Consider the following 16,851-nt stretch of genomic DNA (forward strand, 5'->3'; position numbering starts at 1 on the left):
AATCCAAAGGTGAATGAAGGCATGAATGAACAACTTCTTAGACCTTTCTCGGCTGAGGATGTAAAAAAGACACTATTTTCTATTGGGAATATGAAAGCACCTGGATCTTGGATCTGATGGTCTCCATGCAATTTTTTCAAAAAATGTTGGCATATACTGGGAGATATTCTAACCTCTGAAGTTTTGGCGGCAATTAACAATAAATCTATTCCAGATGGTTGGAATGATACGATTATAGTGTTTATTCCCAAGGTTGAAAATCCAGAATTGGTTACGCAATATAGGCCCATAAGACTCGCAATGTCTTGTACAAGGTAATATCTAAGATGATTGCTTTTTCCGTTTGAAACATATTCTTGATGATGTTATATCCCCGGTACAAAGTGCGTTTGTGCATGGGAGGTTAATTACTGACAATGCTCTGATTGCATATGAATGTCTGCATAAGATCAAGAATAAAAAGAAAGGAAAATGGGGCTATTGTGCGGTGAAACTGGATATGCACAAAGCTTATGACCGTGTTGAATGGAATTTCTTAGAAAGTATGCTGAGAAGGCTTGGTTTTCAGCAAGGTTTTATTGATCTTTTGATCATGTGTGTTCGTTCTGTGAAGTATAAAATCAGATTTAACAATCAAGAAACATATTCTTTTATTTCGAGTAGAGGACTTAGACAGGGAGATCCACTTTCTCATTATTTATTTATGATTTGTGCAGAGGGTCTTTCAAGTTTACTGGCTCATAGAGAGGAGGTTCGTGGTATGGAAGGTGTCAGGGTTTGCAGAAATGCGCCATCAGTCTCTCATTTACTCTTTGCTGATGATTCCCTTATCCTTATGAAGGCAGATATGACTAATGCAACCTCATTGAGACAGGTACTTATCAATATTGTGCAAGCTCGAGACGAGTGGGTTAGTGAGGCCAAGTGTAGTATGTATTTCAGTCCAAATGTTGAAACAAATGTCAGGGCAGAATTATGTTCAGAACTAAACATCATGACAGAACCTTTGTCTGATAAATATCTCGGGCTACCTTCAATGGTAGGGGTGGACCGAAGTGATAGCTTTATGTACTTGCATGAAAGGATTATCAAAAGATTAGAAGGATGGAAGGAGAAGTTTCTCTCATTTGGTGGCAAGGAAATTCTTCTGAAGGCTGTTATTCGGTCTATATCAGTTTATGCTATGTCCGTATTTAATATTCCTAAGAAGTTGTTGAAGGAAATGATCGATGCAATGTCAAGTTTCTGGTGGGGAGATACATAGGAACATAATGGTATGCATTGGATGGCTTGATGGAAAATGTGTATCCCTAAGAAACTTGGAGGAATGGGGTTCAGAGATCTGCATGCTTTCAACCTTGCTATGTTGGCAAAGCAAAGCTGGCGTTTAATATCAAATCCAGAATCGTTATGTGCCCAAATTTTGCGAGCTAAATACTATCCTGACGGCAATATTTTAAAGTCTGGCCCTAAAAAAGGCTCATCCTTTACTTGGCAAAGTATTACTGCAGGGTTAAATGTCTTTAAGCGTGGATTCATATGGAGAGTTGGCAACGGAGAGTTGATCAATATATGGGACGACCCATGGATCCCAAGCAGCCGGATAGAAGTATCCAAACTCCAAAAGGACAAATTTTGCTGAGGTATGTGAGTGAGCTTATCAATCTGGATACAATGCAATGGGATGAATATATGGTGAAGGAACTTTTTAATCCGATCGATGCTATGAGAATCTTGAGAATTCCGCTGAGTGAGAATATGAATGAAGATTTCATTGCTTGGCACATGACAAATTCAAATAAATTATCTGTGAGATCCGCTTACTATGTTCAATGGAATCATATGCATGGGCATAAATTGGATCGGGCTGCAAATGAGAGCTCCACATCACATAACCCGGTGTGGGAAATTTTGTGGAAACTAAAAGTTCCAAGCAAAGTTAAAATTTATATATGGAGGGCTCTTCATGGTATTATACCCGGTATGTATGTACTTGCAAATAGGCATATTTCTGTATCGGGGCAATGCCCAGTTTGTGCGCAGGGTGCAGAAGACGTGAAGCACCTTATTTTTACGTGTAATCGTGCGAGAGATGTATGGGAAGCCATTGGACTAAAGGAAATAATACAGGAGGCAAGTGTGGTGGATAGATCTGGATCTGCTATATTAGAAGAAATTCTTCGAAATGATTTCCGTAAACCTCCAGTCCTAGGATCATTGGGCTTGAAGGAGACTGGTCGTGGCAGCATGGTATATTTGGTGGCAAAGGAGACAGTACTGCAAGGGTGAACATGTTGTTTCGCCATCAAGAACAGCTTTTGCTATCTTCGGTTTGGCCTTGAATTATGGTGGGGCTGCATCGAGATCGGAGCCACGAGTTGTGGGCTGGGAAAAGCTTGTACCAAGTTGCTACAAACTTAATGTTGATGCCTGCTTTTTTCCTAATGGTACAGGTTCAGTTGCTGCAGTACTTAGAGATCACAAAGGAATAGCTGTTGCTGGTAAAAGTTGGATTGGAGATAATTTTCTAAATGCTACGACGACTGAGGCAAGTGCTCTTTTCAGAGGGTTACAGCTGGTTGAGGATCTGGGATGTGCTCCGGTTATAATTGAATCAGATTGCCTAGAATTAGTGCAAGCTTTTAATGGGGAGAGGGAGGTTTGGAGCCCTTATTCTGTCATCCTATCTGACTGCTACCTGATGGCGCAAAGAATTGGTAATATAGTCGTGCAACATTGGTGTGGCGCTTACTCTGGCTAGATACTCGTTTAATTCTAGCACCACTTTTTCTGGATAATGATCCTCCTAGTTTTATTTTACCAGCTGTAATGATAGATGTAACATTCTATTTAACTCGGGCAGCAAGTTTTTTACGCACTCTTTTCCTTACCAGGGTACCTAAGGGGGCTGGAAGGTATTTAATGAGGCGGCTTGCTTGCTTAATATAGTGTGATTGTCAAAAAAAAGTCACCTGGTAGAAATGATATGGTTTTAAAAGGTTTCGCCACACTATTAGACAATGTGGTCGATTATTTCCACACACTATCAACTTAGTCTCCTTTCTTGTGAGCTATGTTCTATCTTTTCGTTGTGACAACATATGAACTTATTTACGACGCTACTCCAATTTAAGTATGAACAAGAATATATTATGGCATGTAGTATGGGATGATATTTGCCTAATCTTATAGTTTACATATAAAATATTTGATCAGTTGGCTAAGATAAAGTAAAGAGAGAGAAGGTTGTATTTCCTTAGTTAAGAGACGATATCTTAGTAGTTAAGAGAAGAATTATTTTCCCATTGTACTACATATCTTCCCTTTATTACAAAGTTTCATCAAAGCTTTCTTTGTAAGATATTAGGGCATGTACAGTGGTGAGAAGGAATGGCCTATCTTAGCCTTCCACGTCATTTATAGAAGGCCAGATATTAGTCATACAATACATTTTCTCTTATCGTTATTCCTACCAACTTGTGAGAAGTAATTAAATATTAGTAGAAAATAATGTTTCTATGGGAGGACACCTGATACAATGTAGAAATAACCTTATCTTATTTTCTAATAGATCATCCCTTATCTAAGGAAAGACAAATTCTCTTTCTTCATTCTCTCTCCTCCAACTAATCAATAATTTTACATGAAAGCTCTAAGAGAAGGATAATATCACTCTATATTGTATGTTCCCCTAATGGTTAGTTATGACACAATATATATTATATTTTCTAAATGACGTGTATAATAAGAGAAGATTGTCTTTTCGAGAACTGTTCATGCCCTTACTATGCATAGAAAAAGATCTATAGAATACACCAGAACATCAACGTACATTCATGTTAGAGTGGCCTATAATATCGTAAGTCATATCTCTATCATTATAACTAGGCATGGTGATTATTGTGCATGATCTCTCCATATATAAATAAAAGCTGACTAAATGTATGATATATAGATATGATATAATTACACAAATTAACAACGCTTGTCTTTCTGTCAAATTACACAAATTGTATGAAAAATTGTATGACAAATTATATAAAAAATTGTATGAAAAAATGTATGAAAAAATGTATGATATACAAATAAACTAATCTAGTAATGAAAAGGCAACTTGTTTTCCTGTCAAGTACAAGTCATCTCTCTATCATTATAACTAGGCATGGTGATTATTGTGCATGCTCGCTACATATATAAAGAAAATCTGACTAATCATTAAGAATTAATAGAGTTTCAGTTGGAGCAAATGTGCGTACAACCAAAAATAGCTGTAGTAGATGGACAATAATTGACTTATATTACATGCCCGTTTTATTTAATTAGGTTATAGAATTTATTTGGTTGCATGGATCGGTTATTTTCAATTCATAAACATATATTTAATAAGCATGATTTGGTACGGAATTGTATATAAGTTTAAGAAATGATCGGATCATAAACGGCATCCATAGAAGAAGCCAAAAGAGAAGATACATTTTTATGTAGTTTGTATGTAATATGGTTTCTGATTTTTAGTGTTTTTATAGATAAATAAACTAATCTTGTGATGAAAAATTGTATGATATATAGATATGATATAATTACACAAATTAACAGCTCTTGTCTTTCTGTCAAATTACCCAAATGTTATGATATATAAATAAACTAATCTAGTGATGAAAAGGCAACTTGTTTTTCCGTCAAGTCAGTTTTCCTTGTATGTGGTGAGGTTGATGCCCAAAAGAACATAGGAGCCTGCCGCGGGAGGTGGGAGAGTCTGAGGTTGTAGATGGGAGGCCCAAAAGAGGCTTGGTCGGCCTCAAACTGGTCTTTCTCGAACACCATCGGCTTACCCTCGATGTTGTTGATCCTGAGCTCATGGAAGGTGTCCACCACCGGGTGAGCGACAATAGTCCATCCGCATCCAGGTCCGGACTTTCCCTCAAGGCTGGAAGTGAGGGGATACCTTGTGGATTGCTTTGTAGGGATCAATTTTCTGTCCAGTAGTGCAACAGAAGTTGTACTACACGTTTTGGAACTGTTACAGGGCCATGATGCTTCTTTAGCTAGCATTTCATGGATGAAAAAATAAAATCTTTATGCACTGTGTGCTTTATTTTTTGAAATAGTTTGCATTAATGCACGTACTCTCTCTATAGGAGGAAACCCCACTAGAAACCTGCTCTACTCAATTTTTCCAACATAGAAATAGAAAGAGTAAAAGCAATAAAAAAAACTTAACTAGATCGCCGGCGTGCCGGGTTCTGCAGTGGTCAGCTTCCCTTTCTGAATACCGTCTTCTACTACTAATGTCGCCTAGGCTACCAAACAAGTAGTTAACTGGAAGAAGAAGAGCTCAAACTGAAGTGCACAGCATGCCTCTATGTTTATTTAACAACAATAGCAGTGTTAGAACCATAGATTGTAATGTGCAAATTACATGTTATGATCCCTGAGAATATAAATCATGATCACATGTCTGAGCAATTGTGGACCTAGTATGTGTGACAACCCAAAACATGCAATTGCACTACTGTAAATCAAATGCGTACACATAGATAAAAGGGTCACAAAAATAGCAGTGTTAGAACCATAGATTGTACATTTCTGCAAGCATTTTGTGACAATTCCACACCAAATGTGCATACATACAGAGAACAAGGAAACATGTTTGTGCCCTGGAGATACTTCATCGCAAGTACATCAAACACACGCAGCAAGATTGGGCATGAGAAAACTGAAGGAAAACACAGCATATCTGATAACAGTTCCTCCTTTCCCAATGAGCGCGCCGCAGCATGCGTCGGGCATCACCAACACGACGGTAGCTCCATTGTCGATCAGCTCGCCACCCTAAGGCCAGAGGATAACATAGCATAGGATTATATAACGAATCAACTGAAGGCCATCTGACTGACTGACTGAACCGAAACCAAGACCCAGCAGAGCGGAGCAGAGCAAGGATACCTGGAAGATGACTTGTTGGAGGATGATCTCGGCGGTGTCCATGACCTGGTGGAAGAGGCCAGAGAGGAGGACGAACCTGCTTTGGGTGTCGGGGAGGAGCTGGCCGCAGTGGGAGAGCTGGACGTGGGCCCCGGAGGTGGACTGAACGGCAGTGATGGCGGACCCGCCCCTGCCGATGATGCTGCCGACCTCGGCATCCGAGACCAGGATCATGGCGTGCGTCGGCTGCTTCCACAGATCATCTGAAGTAGAAAGATCGGCCATCGGTTGGTTCCAGAATTAAATCGAAGCGATTAAAAACCCTCGCAAAACCCCTCTTTTCTCATGGTCTGTACCGAGCCGAGCTCGGAGAGCGGGAGCGGAGGGGACCAGCTGGGGATGCAAGATCGGCAGCGCGTCGCCATGCTGGCGAGTGGGAGAATCATCGGATCCGGAGGGGACGGATCATCGGGCAGGCTGGTCTCGTTCTTGGTGGACAAGAAAGAAAAGGAAAAGGGAGGAAGGGAGGGAGACAGATCCGAGGATGGATTCCGTGCAGGAATCAGCAGTGGAGTGAGGAGAATGCGGGGTAGCCTACCTTGGTAGCCGTCGTTGTCGGAGGCCAGCAGCGAGGAAGCCATGGGGATGGTACGGGAGCGATGACGAGGAGGAGGTCAGGCAGGTCATCGCGGCTTCGCTTCCTTGCTTTTGGTGGTGGGTTTCTTTCCCCTTCTTGCTGGTGATACCACACTCCCTCTAGGCTGGCCCAGCCGGTCACCTATTTTTCCCGTTTTACGCTCACAGAAAAACGAAAACTAGTTAGTTCAATCAGCTTGCCGTCACACAAACTCTAGGGGTTTCATTAAAATTCCATTCCTCCAATCCACTGTAAAAAAAAGGGCTTTCTAATTTTTCAGAGTGATAAGGAATATAAAAAGGAAGATCCAAGGTGGGAGGAAACCCTTGGCATTTTGTTTATAAGAAGAGTGCTGAAACGCCACGGGAAGTAATATGGGTACAAGACTAGAACGCGAGTGGGTGTGTGAATAGATAAGAAGCATATACTTTGAAAAATAAGGATTCGGTACTTCGACAAATTTATGCATAGACACCGGTAACCGGAGCCCACTCGTCATTGACCAGCTGTCCCACTTCTTCTTCACGATCATCTTTCCTCTCTTTGAACTGGCCTTTCGAATGCGCCCCGGGTCATCGCTATTGTAGCTGGCTCAGCGTTAAGGCCTCCGAGGAGAGGCCAATCAACGGGGCCAAAAGAGTACCGGACAAGAGACACTCAATAAGAGGAGTCGTGACAGTGCACAACCTATATTGGTAATGGCTAATTTACAAAACCACATATAACGTGATATCTTATTTTGTGGTGTGTGCCTTGAGATTTTCCTTTGTATGAGGACTGAGGACTGGCGCAACCTGCATTTGGCATGACTCGCCCATTTGACGTGCTAGCTTAACAGGTCCATCGGTGAGAACATACTCCACCAGGTAGTACCATGGGAGCATCCAATCAGTGAAAGCCTATCTTGAAAGAGAGAACGGAAGAAAAGGGAGAAGCGGGAGCAACATTCAAACAGGTGGATGCATTTTGGCCTACACATCTGTAGCAAAAGGTAAAGGTGCAGATTAGGAAGTTGTTAGTACCATGTTGTGGTGGTGGTGGTGTGAGTTCTTTATTCTAAATAAATGACTCTTTGAAAAATTTATTGCTACTCTTGCCCCTTCACAAAAATTATTGACATCATTTGTCCGAAAGATACATATTATGAATGCATTCAAAGAGGGGGATGCATTGAGGCATACACATGTACCATTTAAGGATGGCAATTTTATCCACGGATCCGGGTATCCATGGATATCCTACCCGGGGGGCAAGGGTGTGGAGGGCAAGTTACGACCACAGATTTCATGGGGTGGATATCCGCTAACTCATGGGACAGGCATGGCCACGGGTAGATGTTTCGCCCTGTAGATATCCAATGGAAACCCGTGTGACACGTGGAGCCCACATATCAGCAACACATTGTATTTTTACCCATTACATGTGCCAGGCTCACTTAAATCCCCAGCATCCCCTGACCCAGGACCAAATGCCCACCTAACTCTAACTTGCTAACCCTAACATGATTTGCACGACACACCACACAAGGTCGCACCCCCATAGTCCCGTTCGACGGCCCTTCCACTACTAGGGAAAAGCCTATAGGTGGAGGCAAGTGGTGCCGGCGCACCACCATAGGCATGCGCCGGTGGAACTTGTTGCCGGCGCACCGAAAGCGCCGCGCCGGCGATGCCTGCCCACTGCCGGCGCACCAGCTGACACGACGCACCGGCGCTATTTCCTGGCAACACCTCCCCCAACTCGGGCCAGGCCCACGAAGCTTTGCCGGCGCGCCAGCCCAGGAGCGCGCCGGCGGTAATTTTCTATTGCCGGCGCGCTCATGGGCTGGTGCGCCGGCAATGCTTCGTGGGCCTGGTCTGGAGCAGATACAGCCGGATGGGCTATATACTGCCGGCGCACCGAGGTCCTGGTGCGCCGGCAGTAACCTGGGACTTATTACAGCCACCAACCAGCACTCACACAAGCCACACTACACTCACTCCTCATCCACATAACCCGACCCTTCTCCCAACCCACCTAATTTTTGCCCATTTCTACCCCAACTTTAGCCAATTTGACCAAACAAAATCATTTTTTTGAGCAAATCTTCCCTTCCTACATGCATCTCCCACATCCCTATGTAGATCTAGATCTATCTATCGCGCGTTGACCGCTCAATCTAGATCTAGAAAGTCGGCTTCCATACGCCATTGTCGCGGCGCGTCGTCTCGATCTCATCGGCGAATATATCAAATAAATAGGTGATTAATGAACAAATTGAGGAATGAAATCGACGTATGTTGGACATTTGAAGCAAAGCTCTCGTGTGTGGCATATATATATGTTGTGTTTGTGCTTGTGTGTGTTGGCGTTGGAAATGAGTTGCCAACGTTGCGCCGAAATATTGATTTGTTAAGTTTCCGTTTCGGCACATTTCTGGCGCTCCTATGTCCTACCGTGTAGGAAGGTCATGCCGAAATTTTCCGTGAAAACTACCGACGGATGCATGGTTCTAATCAATTATGTAATCTTACCATGCAGGCGATAATGGTTATCGAGATGAGTGAAAGCATCGTGATGAGATATCTGAAACACGCGATCATCGACATGTATGAAAATAACCGCACGGAGGTATTGTGTCCGTGCCGGAGATGCAAACGAGGGAAATGGTTTGACCCGTATTCAGGCAAATTGCAGGGGCACCTGCTCACTAATGGTTTCATGCATGGACACACTCAATGGATGAGTGATGATGGCGCGGAGGTCAATGGGGCGACGACAGCAGGTGGTAATAATGGCCGGCCAGAAGGAGGGCATCATGATATTGATGACGATGAAGAGTTTGTTGCACATGACGATAACCTTGACGACGACAATAACCTTGACGACGACGAAGAGGTGCCGCTAGCTTCAGTCGTGCGGGACCCTCATCTTCAAGATCTGCTTCTCGAAAAGACGAAAGGCGCCAAGCGGAAATCAAAGCTTGAGCAACTCGAGATAGACTCGAATACTCCGTTGTACGACTCAGGTCGCGGGTTGGGGGAGTCTCGCTTGAGAGTAGCTCTCGATGTGCTGCAGATGAAGGCGAAACACGGATGGATGGACACAAGCGTCGACGACATCCTGGAATACGTGAAAGATCTCCTTCCTGCCGGGAACACGTGTCCTGGTAGTCTAGCCGAGGCCAAGAGAATCACGTGCCCTCTCGACTTACCCCACGAAAAGTATCACGCCTGCATCAACGACTGACATAGGCATCCCAAATGGGCCTGCCCAATATAGTACCCGGGGTTTATTGAAGGCCCACTACCCGAAGAATAGGAAGACTCGACAGTCCAAGATGTATTTAAGGAAAAGATAGAGTTGTAATAGGAAGTGTTATTTGTAAATCTGGCGGGATGAGTTAGAAACCGTCCCGGACTATGTAATCCTTGTATAGCACGAATCCCTCGGCTCCACCTATATAAAGGGGGGTCGAGGGACGAGAAGATCATCGAATCATTGTCCGCAAACCCTAGTTTTCATATTCGTCGAGTACTTTTCGGCTGAAACCTTCGAGATCTACTTGCCCTCTACTTCTAACTAAACCCTAGCCTATAATCCATAGGCATTGACAAGTTAATCCCTTGTCAATTGGCGCCGTCTGTGGGAATTAGAGGCGTAAGGATCTGATCTCGATGGCACGTTCAAGATCTTCGACATCGTCAACCGGAAGCAACATTATGGATCGAGGTAAACAGATCGCTATCGGTCCCGTTGATTTTGTTCCTCACCCACCCTCCCGTTTGGATGCATATGCGTATCTGGCGGAGCCCTTGGAGATGACGTTCGGAAGGTTCCACTTTCGTGTCGAGAAGGAAGGATCGTATCGTGTCGAAATTCCGATTTCGTCGGGATCGTCGGCGGTCGATTCTGAATTTTCAAGCTATGCATCATCAACCGAGTCGAAAAAGAAACTTCGGCAACACGCTACGTCGGCACTGCAGCAAGAGAGAAACTCGCCAAGATCTCCAAGCAACACATCGGTTGAGTCATCTGCGGACTCATATATAAGCGATGGCTCAAGCGATGTCGACGAGCTACGACTTCGTCGACAAATCTCTCACAAGTGGGCAAGGTCTTCATCAATCTCAACAATGATGTCACCGAACCCAACATAGATCTGAGTACAAAATATCATCAGATTTATGCTATCGAAGATCAAGAGGGAACATCGGAGGCTTTCGACCAATTGGGAAATCCTTTTGTCGATCCCTCAGATCTAAGGAGAGGTATGGGCACTAAATACGACGGGCCCACACCACGCGTCAGAGTTCAACTTCCACGAGCAGCACTGGGATAGAGCGGCAAAAGCCATAGATGGTTCGGAACCAATGACGACGACAGACTACAGCTCAAGAACTACAAGCTTATCAATATATGCTCGCACGAACTGCCCGAGAAATAGAAAAACAGACAACTGAGTTGAACAGGAGAAAGGAGGCAGCTTCTGCATCCAGCAGGAGAAGGGCAGATCTAAGTGGACAATCTAGAGTTTCGGGTGATAGCCACGGAGAGGCTCGGAACAGAGGAAGATCAAGGTTACAACACATACCCGAAGCAGAAAGAGAGCACTTGATTCAAAACCTCGACATGTCTTTTATGACGATAGATACGAGAGGAAATATTATCCCTAAGACACTGTAAGCTGGGTATATGGCGACACAAGCTTACATCCTTGCATCCGGACCACCCCCAGGAGATCCAAGGGAAACATTATACAACATGGCGTTAGCGAGGGTTGGAGCTATGGGGACAGCGTTCGTAGCAACGCCTCCCGAAGGAGCAGCGAAGGCAAAATAGTCCACGACCTGCAGTAGTAACGGCGGCAACGCCGAAGGACCAAGTGGAGCAAGAGACACAGGAGTGCAAGCAAGGGTCGACAGAGCAAGGCAAAGCGGAAGAGATCATCGGCAGTCCCGGAGCTTAATGACGAGGATATGTGCGGTCTACCGTGCTTCACGAGAAGAGTCCGAAAACTCGAGTCCCCTCGAGATTCAAGTTACCCGATCACTTCAAAAGTTCGACGGCTTGCAAGACCCGGAGGACTGGTTGATTGATTACCTCGAGACGGTGAAGCTAACTCGGAGGAACTAGAGCAACAGCGATGCAAAGTATTCAGGTGCACTTAAGTGGAGCCGCACGATCTTGGATCAAAAACTTCCGCCAGGATCCATCGACAACTGGGAAAGTTTCGAGGACGTTTTCGTCAAGAACTTCGGATCCACATGCAAGAAGCCCGCATCGTTGGAAGAGCTACGGGCGTGTCGACAAAAGCCGGATGAGTCAATGAGAAAATACATCCAAAGGTGGAACATCATAAAAAACTCGGCAGAAAATATATCTGACGAGAGAGCAATAGATGCGTTTGTCGCAGGAATCAGGCGCGGAGATTTTGTCGAGAACTTGGGAAGGACCAATCCAAAAACAGTATCCGCGTTGATGGAGATAGCAAATAAATGGGCAGACGGAGAAGACGCTGTCCACAATAAACGACACAGGTCGCCAGAGGAGGACCGTGGTCGAAATTATCAAACGAGGCGACGATTTCCTCGGCAGTATCCGAATTACGACGCCCCAGGGCAAATTTCGGCAGGATTTCGGTCAAATACAGGAGCAAGCAACAGAGATGATTATCAGAGAAGCAATGAGCAGACGAGGCGATAATAGGGACGACTCCCGTAATAGGCAAAATAGTGGGCCGAGGTTTCCACGACCTTTTATGTCTCCCGAAGAAATGCTGAACGGACCGTGCCAGATGCACTTCTTCCTCGACAGCAATGGGAAAAGACAGTCAGGACACCTACAGAAGGATTGTCGAAATTTCCAAGCAATGTTCAGATGTGCAGAAAACGCTCACGCACGAGCAGCACGAGAGAAACCCTCGGGAGCCTAGGAGCGAAATTCATCTACCACCACCTCCCGCGATTACGAAGGCAATCAACACCAGCTCGGAATAGCGGCAGCACCAAGCACCACCACCCTATGTTGATCCTAACTCCAACGGAGCGGTGTCGATGATTCGAAGGGAAGGCCATCCAATAGAGCTCAAAAGTAATCTCGCGACAGGTGTTCATGGCGAGAGAAAATGCCTCCACCAACAGTTGAGTACCTCAATTGGTCGGGACAAGACATCGGCTTCACCATAGCGGACCACCCGCAGCAAGTTCCTCGACCAGGGCAGTCGAGCACTCATTCGCCGGCCGAGTTATCGCAGGATTTGACGTTTCTCGAGTATTCATAGATGGTGGCAGCACTTAAACCTCATGTATGCGGATACATTGAGAAAGATGAACATATCCTTAGCAAACCTGAAGCCAACAGACACAAGGTTCCACGGCATCACACCAGAGAAACCAAGTTACCCATTGGGGAAGATCAACCTCGACGTTCAGTTTGGAACCCGAGAAAATTATAGAATCGAAAAACTGGAGTTTGAAGTCGTGGATTTCCCATCGCAGTACCACGCTTTGTTGGGACGACCAGCATACGCTAGATTTATGGCAGTACCACACTATACATACCTGTTATGGAGATTGCCTGGACCCAAGGGACCAATCACGGTCAAAGGGAGTTTTGCTTTAGGCGATAAGTGCGACAAGGATTTCCATCGATTGTCGAAACCTTCGGGATGCAAGCGGAATACTTGGCGTCGAAGAGCATGACTCGACTACGACGTCTGCGCCGGACGTCGGAAGGCCAAACAAGGAATCAACTTTCAACACAGAGAAAAATTCTAAGGAGGTGCAGATTCACCCGACAGCATCCAAAAAGACGACATCCATTGCAAACAACATGGATATCGCATAGGAAAGCGCGCTCGTCGAGTTCCTCCGTGAGAACTGGAAAATCTTCGCATGGTGTCCAGCTGACATGCCGGGAGTACCCGGGGAACTTGCCGAGCACCACCTAAATTTGGATCCAACAACAAAAACCAATCGAGACAACCTTTGCGGCGTTTTCGAACCAAACCGCAAATCCATGCTATCAGAAATAAATCGACTAGAGGAAGCTGGGTTTATCAGAGAGATATCTACAGAAGCCACATGGGTAGCTAACCCAATGATGGTGCCGAAGAAAAACACGACAGTCCTTCGCATGTGCGTCGACTTTACGTGTCTCAACAAACATTGCCCTAAGGATCACTTTCCCCTCCCAAGGATCGATCAAATTATCGACTCCACTGGCAGGTTGTGAACGTCTTTCCTTCTCGGATGCATACTCCGGTTATAACCAGATCAGATTAAAAGAAGATGATGAAGCCAAAACAGCGTTTATTACACCTTACGGCGTGTTTTGCTACAAGACAATGCCCTTCGGTTTAAAAATGCGGGAGCAACATATCGAAGGATGATGCGAAGTGTTTAGCAACACAGATCGGGAAAAACGTTCAAGTTTACATTGATGATGTCGTCATAACATCAAAAAAGGGGCAACGCTGATCGAGGATCTCAAAGAAACTTTTGACAACCTCGACAAATTCTGCCTCAAGTCGAACCCGACGAAGTGTTCTTTTGGCGTCCCGCGAGGAGAACTCCTGGGGTTTCTAGTTTCAGCAAGAGGGATTGAAGCAAATCCCGACAAAATACAAGCAATAGTAACAATGAGGAAGCCAACGAAGTTGAAAGAAATACAGCAGCTAGCCAGGCGAGTCGCAGCTCGAGCGTAGTCGTCGCCAGGTTAGGAGAAAAAGCGTTACCATTTTATGCGTTGATAAAACAAGGAGATAAATTCCAGTGGAACGAAGAAGCCGATAGAGCTTTCGAGGATCTGAAGCGAAAAATCTCGACACCACCAATCCTGGTAGCTCCAAAGGAAAAGGAACCTCTCCTGCTATATATTGCAGCTACACACCAAGTAGTTAGCACGGTGTTAGTTGTCGAAAGAGAAGAAGAAGGGAAAATCCATGGAGTGCAGCGACCGAGTATACTTCGTGAGCGAAGTCTTGTCGCCCTCGAAACAGAGGTACCCTCAGTACCAAAAGCTAGCATATGGAGTGTTCACGACAGCACGAAAATTGCGCCACTATTTTTCGGCACACCCGATCATAGTGGTCAATGAAGCTCCTTTGTCAAATATACTGAATAACCCAGAAGCTACGGGTCGTGTCTCCCTTTGGGGAATAGAACTTTCCCCTCGGGACATCACGTATGAAAAAAGAAAAGCAATAAAGTCGCAAATACTACCGGACTTCATCGCGAGTGGATGGAGTTGCAAAATACAGGACCCCAGATTTATCGAGAACTCGGACTATGAACTTCGATGGGTCCAAGAGGCTTGAAGGGGCTGGCGCGAGAGTAGTACTTATATCACTCGAAGGCGACAAGTTGAAGTACATCCTTCGGATGACGTTCCCTAACGCATCTAACAATGAAGCGGAATATGAGGCTCTCATACACGGGATGAAGATGGCGAAAGCCTGCGGAGCAACTCGACTAAAAATCTTTGGCGACTCACAGTTGGTAGCTCAGCAAGTTATGAACCAATGTGACGCAGTCAATGATAGCATGATGGCATACAAGGAAGTGTACAATGAGCTCGAGAAATTGTTCGACGGATGCGAAGTAAATCATATTAGCAGATTGAGCAACGACGAAGCCGACGTTCTTGCAAACATCGGGTCGCAGTGCCTTACAGTCCCACCAGGTGTATTTTGGGAGGAGATAACAGAGAGATCCACTGAGACGACAAAATCAAAAAAGAAGGAGAAGAAACCCTCGGGGGCTATCAAGGAGAAGCAAGAGGAAGAAGAAGAAGAGCAAAACCTGGTCCTAGTAATACAGATACCATGGATGCAGCCATACATATCATATATCCTCAGGAAAGAAATACCGAGATGATCCGAGTTGAGGCAAGGCGAGTAATCCGACGCTCCAAAGCTTTCACGGTGGTTAAGGGAGAATTATATAAGCGAAGTATTTCAGGCGTCTTGCAAAGATGCGTTACACCCGAAGAAGGAAGAATAATTCTAAAGGACGTACATGAAGGAATATGTGGCCACCACGCAAGTAGTCGAGCTATCGCAGCCAAGGTTTTCCGAGCAGGATTCTACTGGTTGACAGCAATAGAGGACGCTAAGGACATAGTACGAACTTGCGACGCGTGTCAAAGGTTTGCCGCAAAACCTCACTCTCCAGGCAGCGAGCTAGCACCAATACCTTTGTCATGGCCCTTTGCACAATGGGGACTCGACATGGTTGGCAAGTTACACAAATCGTCGCCGGGAGGAAAGGAATACATGCTAGTAGTCAGTCGACAAATTCACAAAGTGGATAGAAGCGAAGCCGATAAATTCACCGAGACGGAGCATCTGCAGTAAAATTCATAAAAGACCTCGTCTTCAGGTTTGGAGTGCCCCACGAGCATCGTCACGGTACAACGGCAGCAACTTCACGTCCAATGAATTCAAAGACTATTGCGAAGAGGTGGGTATCAAGCTGAACTTTGCATCAGTTGCACATCCTCAAACCAATGGACAAGTCGAGAAAGCCAATGGCATCATCTGCAATGGCATCAAGAAGCGCTTGTTAGGACCACTAGAAAAAGCTCGACATACCTGGCCTGAGGAACTACCAAGTGTGTTGTGGAGCATCCGAACAACTCCAAATACAGCGACACAAGAAACTCCGTTTTTTCTGGTACATGGAGCAGAAGCAGTACTACCAATAGAGATAGAGCACAACTCTCCACGTGTCGCGGAGTATGACGAAGAAACATCGAGAAAAGTATTAGAAGATGATATGGACGCACTTGATGAAGCTCGAGATGAAGTATTGTCTCGAGTAACCAAATATCAACAGGACTTGAAGAATTACCACGATCGACGTTTGCGGCCAAGATCTTTTCGGTGGGCGACCTAGTTCTTCGGCTCACGCAAAAAAGTCATGAAAAACTCGAGTCACCGTGGCTCGGCCCTTACATCGTCACGGAAGTAATCGGAGGAGGAGCATACGGGATAAAGGACAAGAAGACAGGGGTGGAGGAGCCAAACCCCTGGAACGTGGCGCAACTCGGGCGTTTCTACGCCTAGAGTCGAAATATAGTCCTTGTAAAACTTCAATGTACCTGAAACGCCCGCGAGTTTTCGGACGCACTCTTTTCCTTTTTCGGGGCACCGAGTGGGGCCGGAGAAGGTTTTTAATGAGGCGGGCTCGCGGTGCTGCAATATAATAAAGATAGTGGCTATATCACCCTTTTCTTTGTCAACGTGACCAAAGTCATCGCCCCGACGAATTTCAATATAGTTCATCGATAAAAGAAGAAAAAAATCT

The sequence above is a fragment of the Lolium rigidum genome, chromosome 4 (assembly GCF_022539505.1).
Source record: "Lolium rigidum isolate FL_2022 chromosome 4, APGP_CSIRO_Lrig_0.1, whole genome shotgun sequence".
Taxonomy (NCBI): domain Eukaryota; kingdom Viridiplantae; phylum Streptophyta; class Magnoliopsida; order Poales; family Poaceae; genus Lolium; species Lolium rigidum.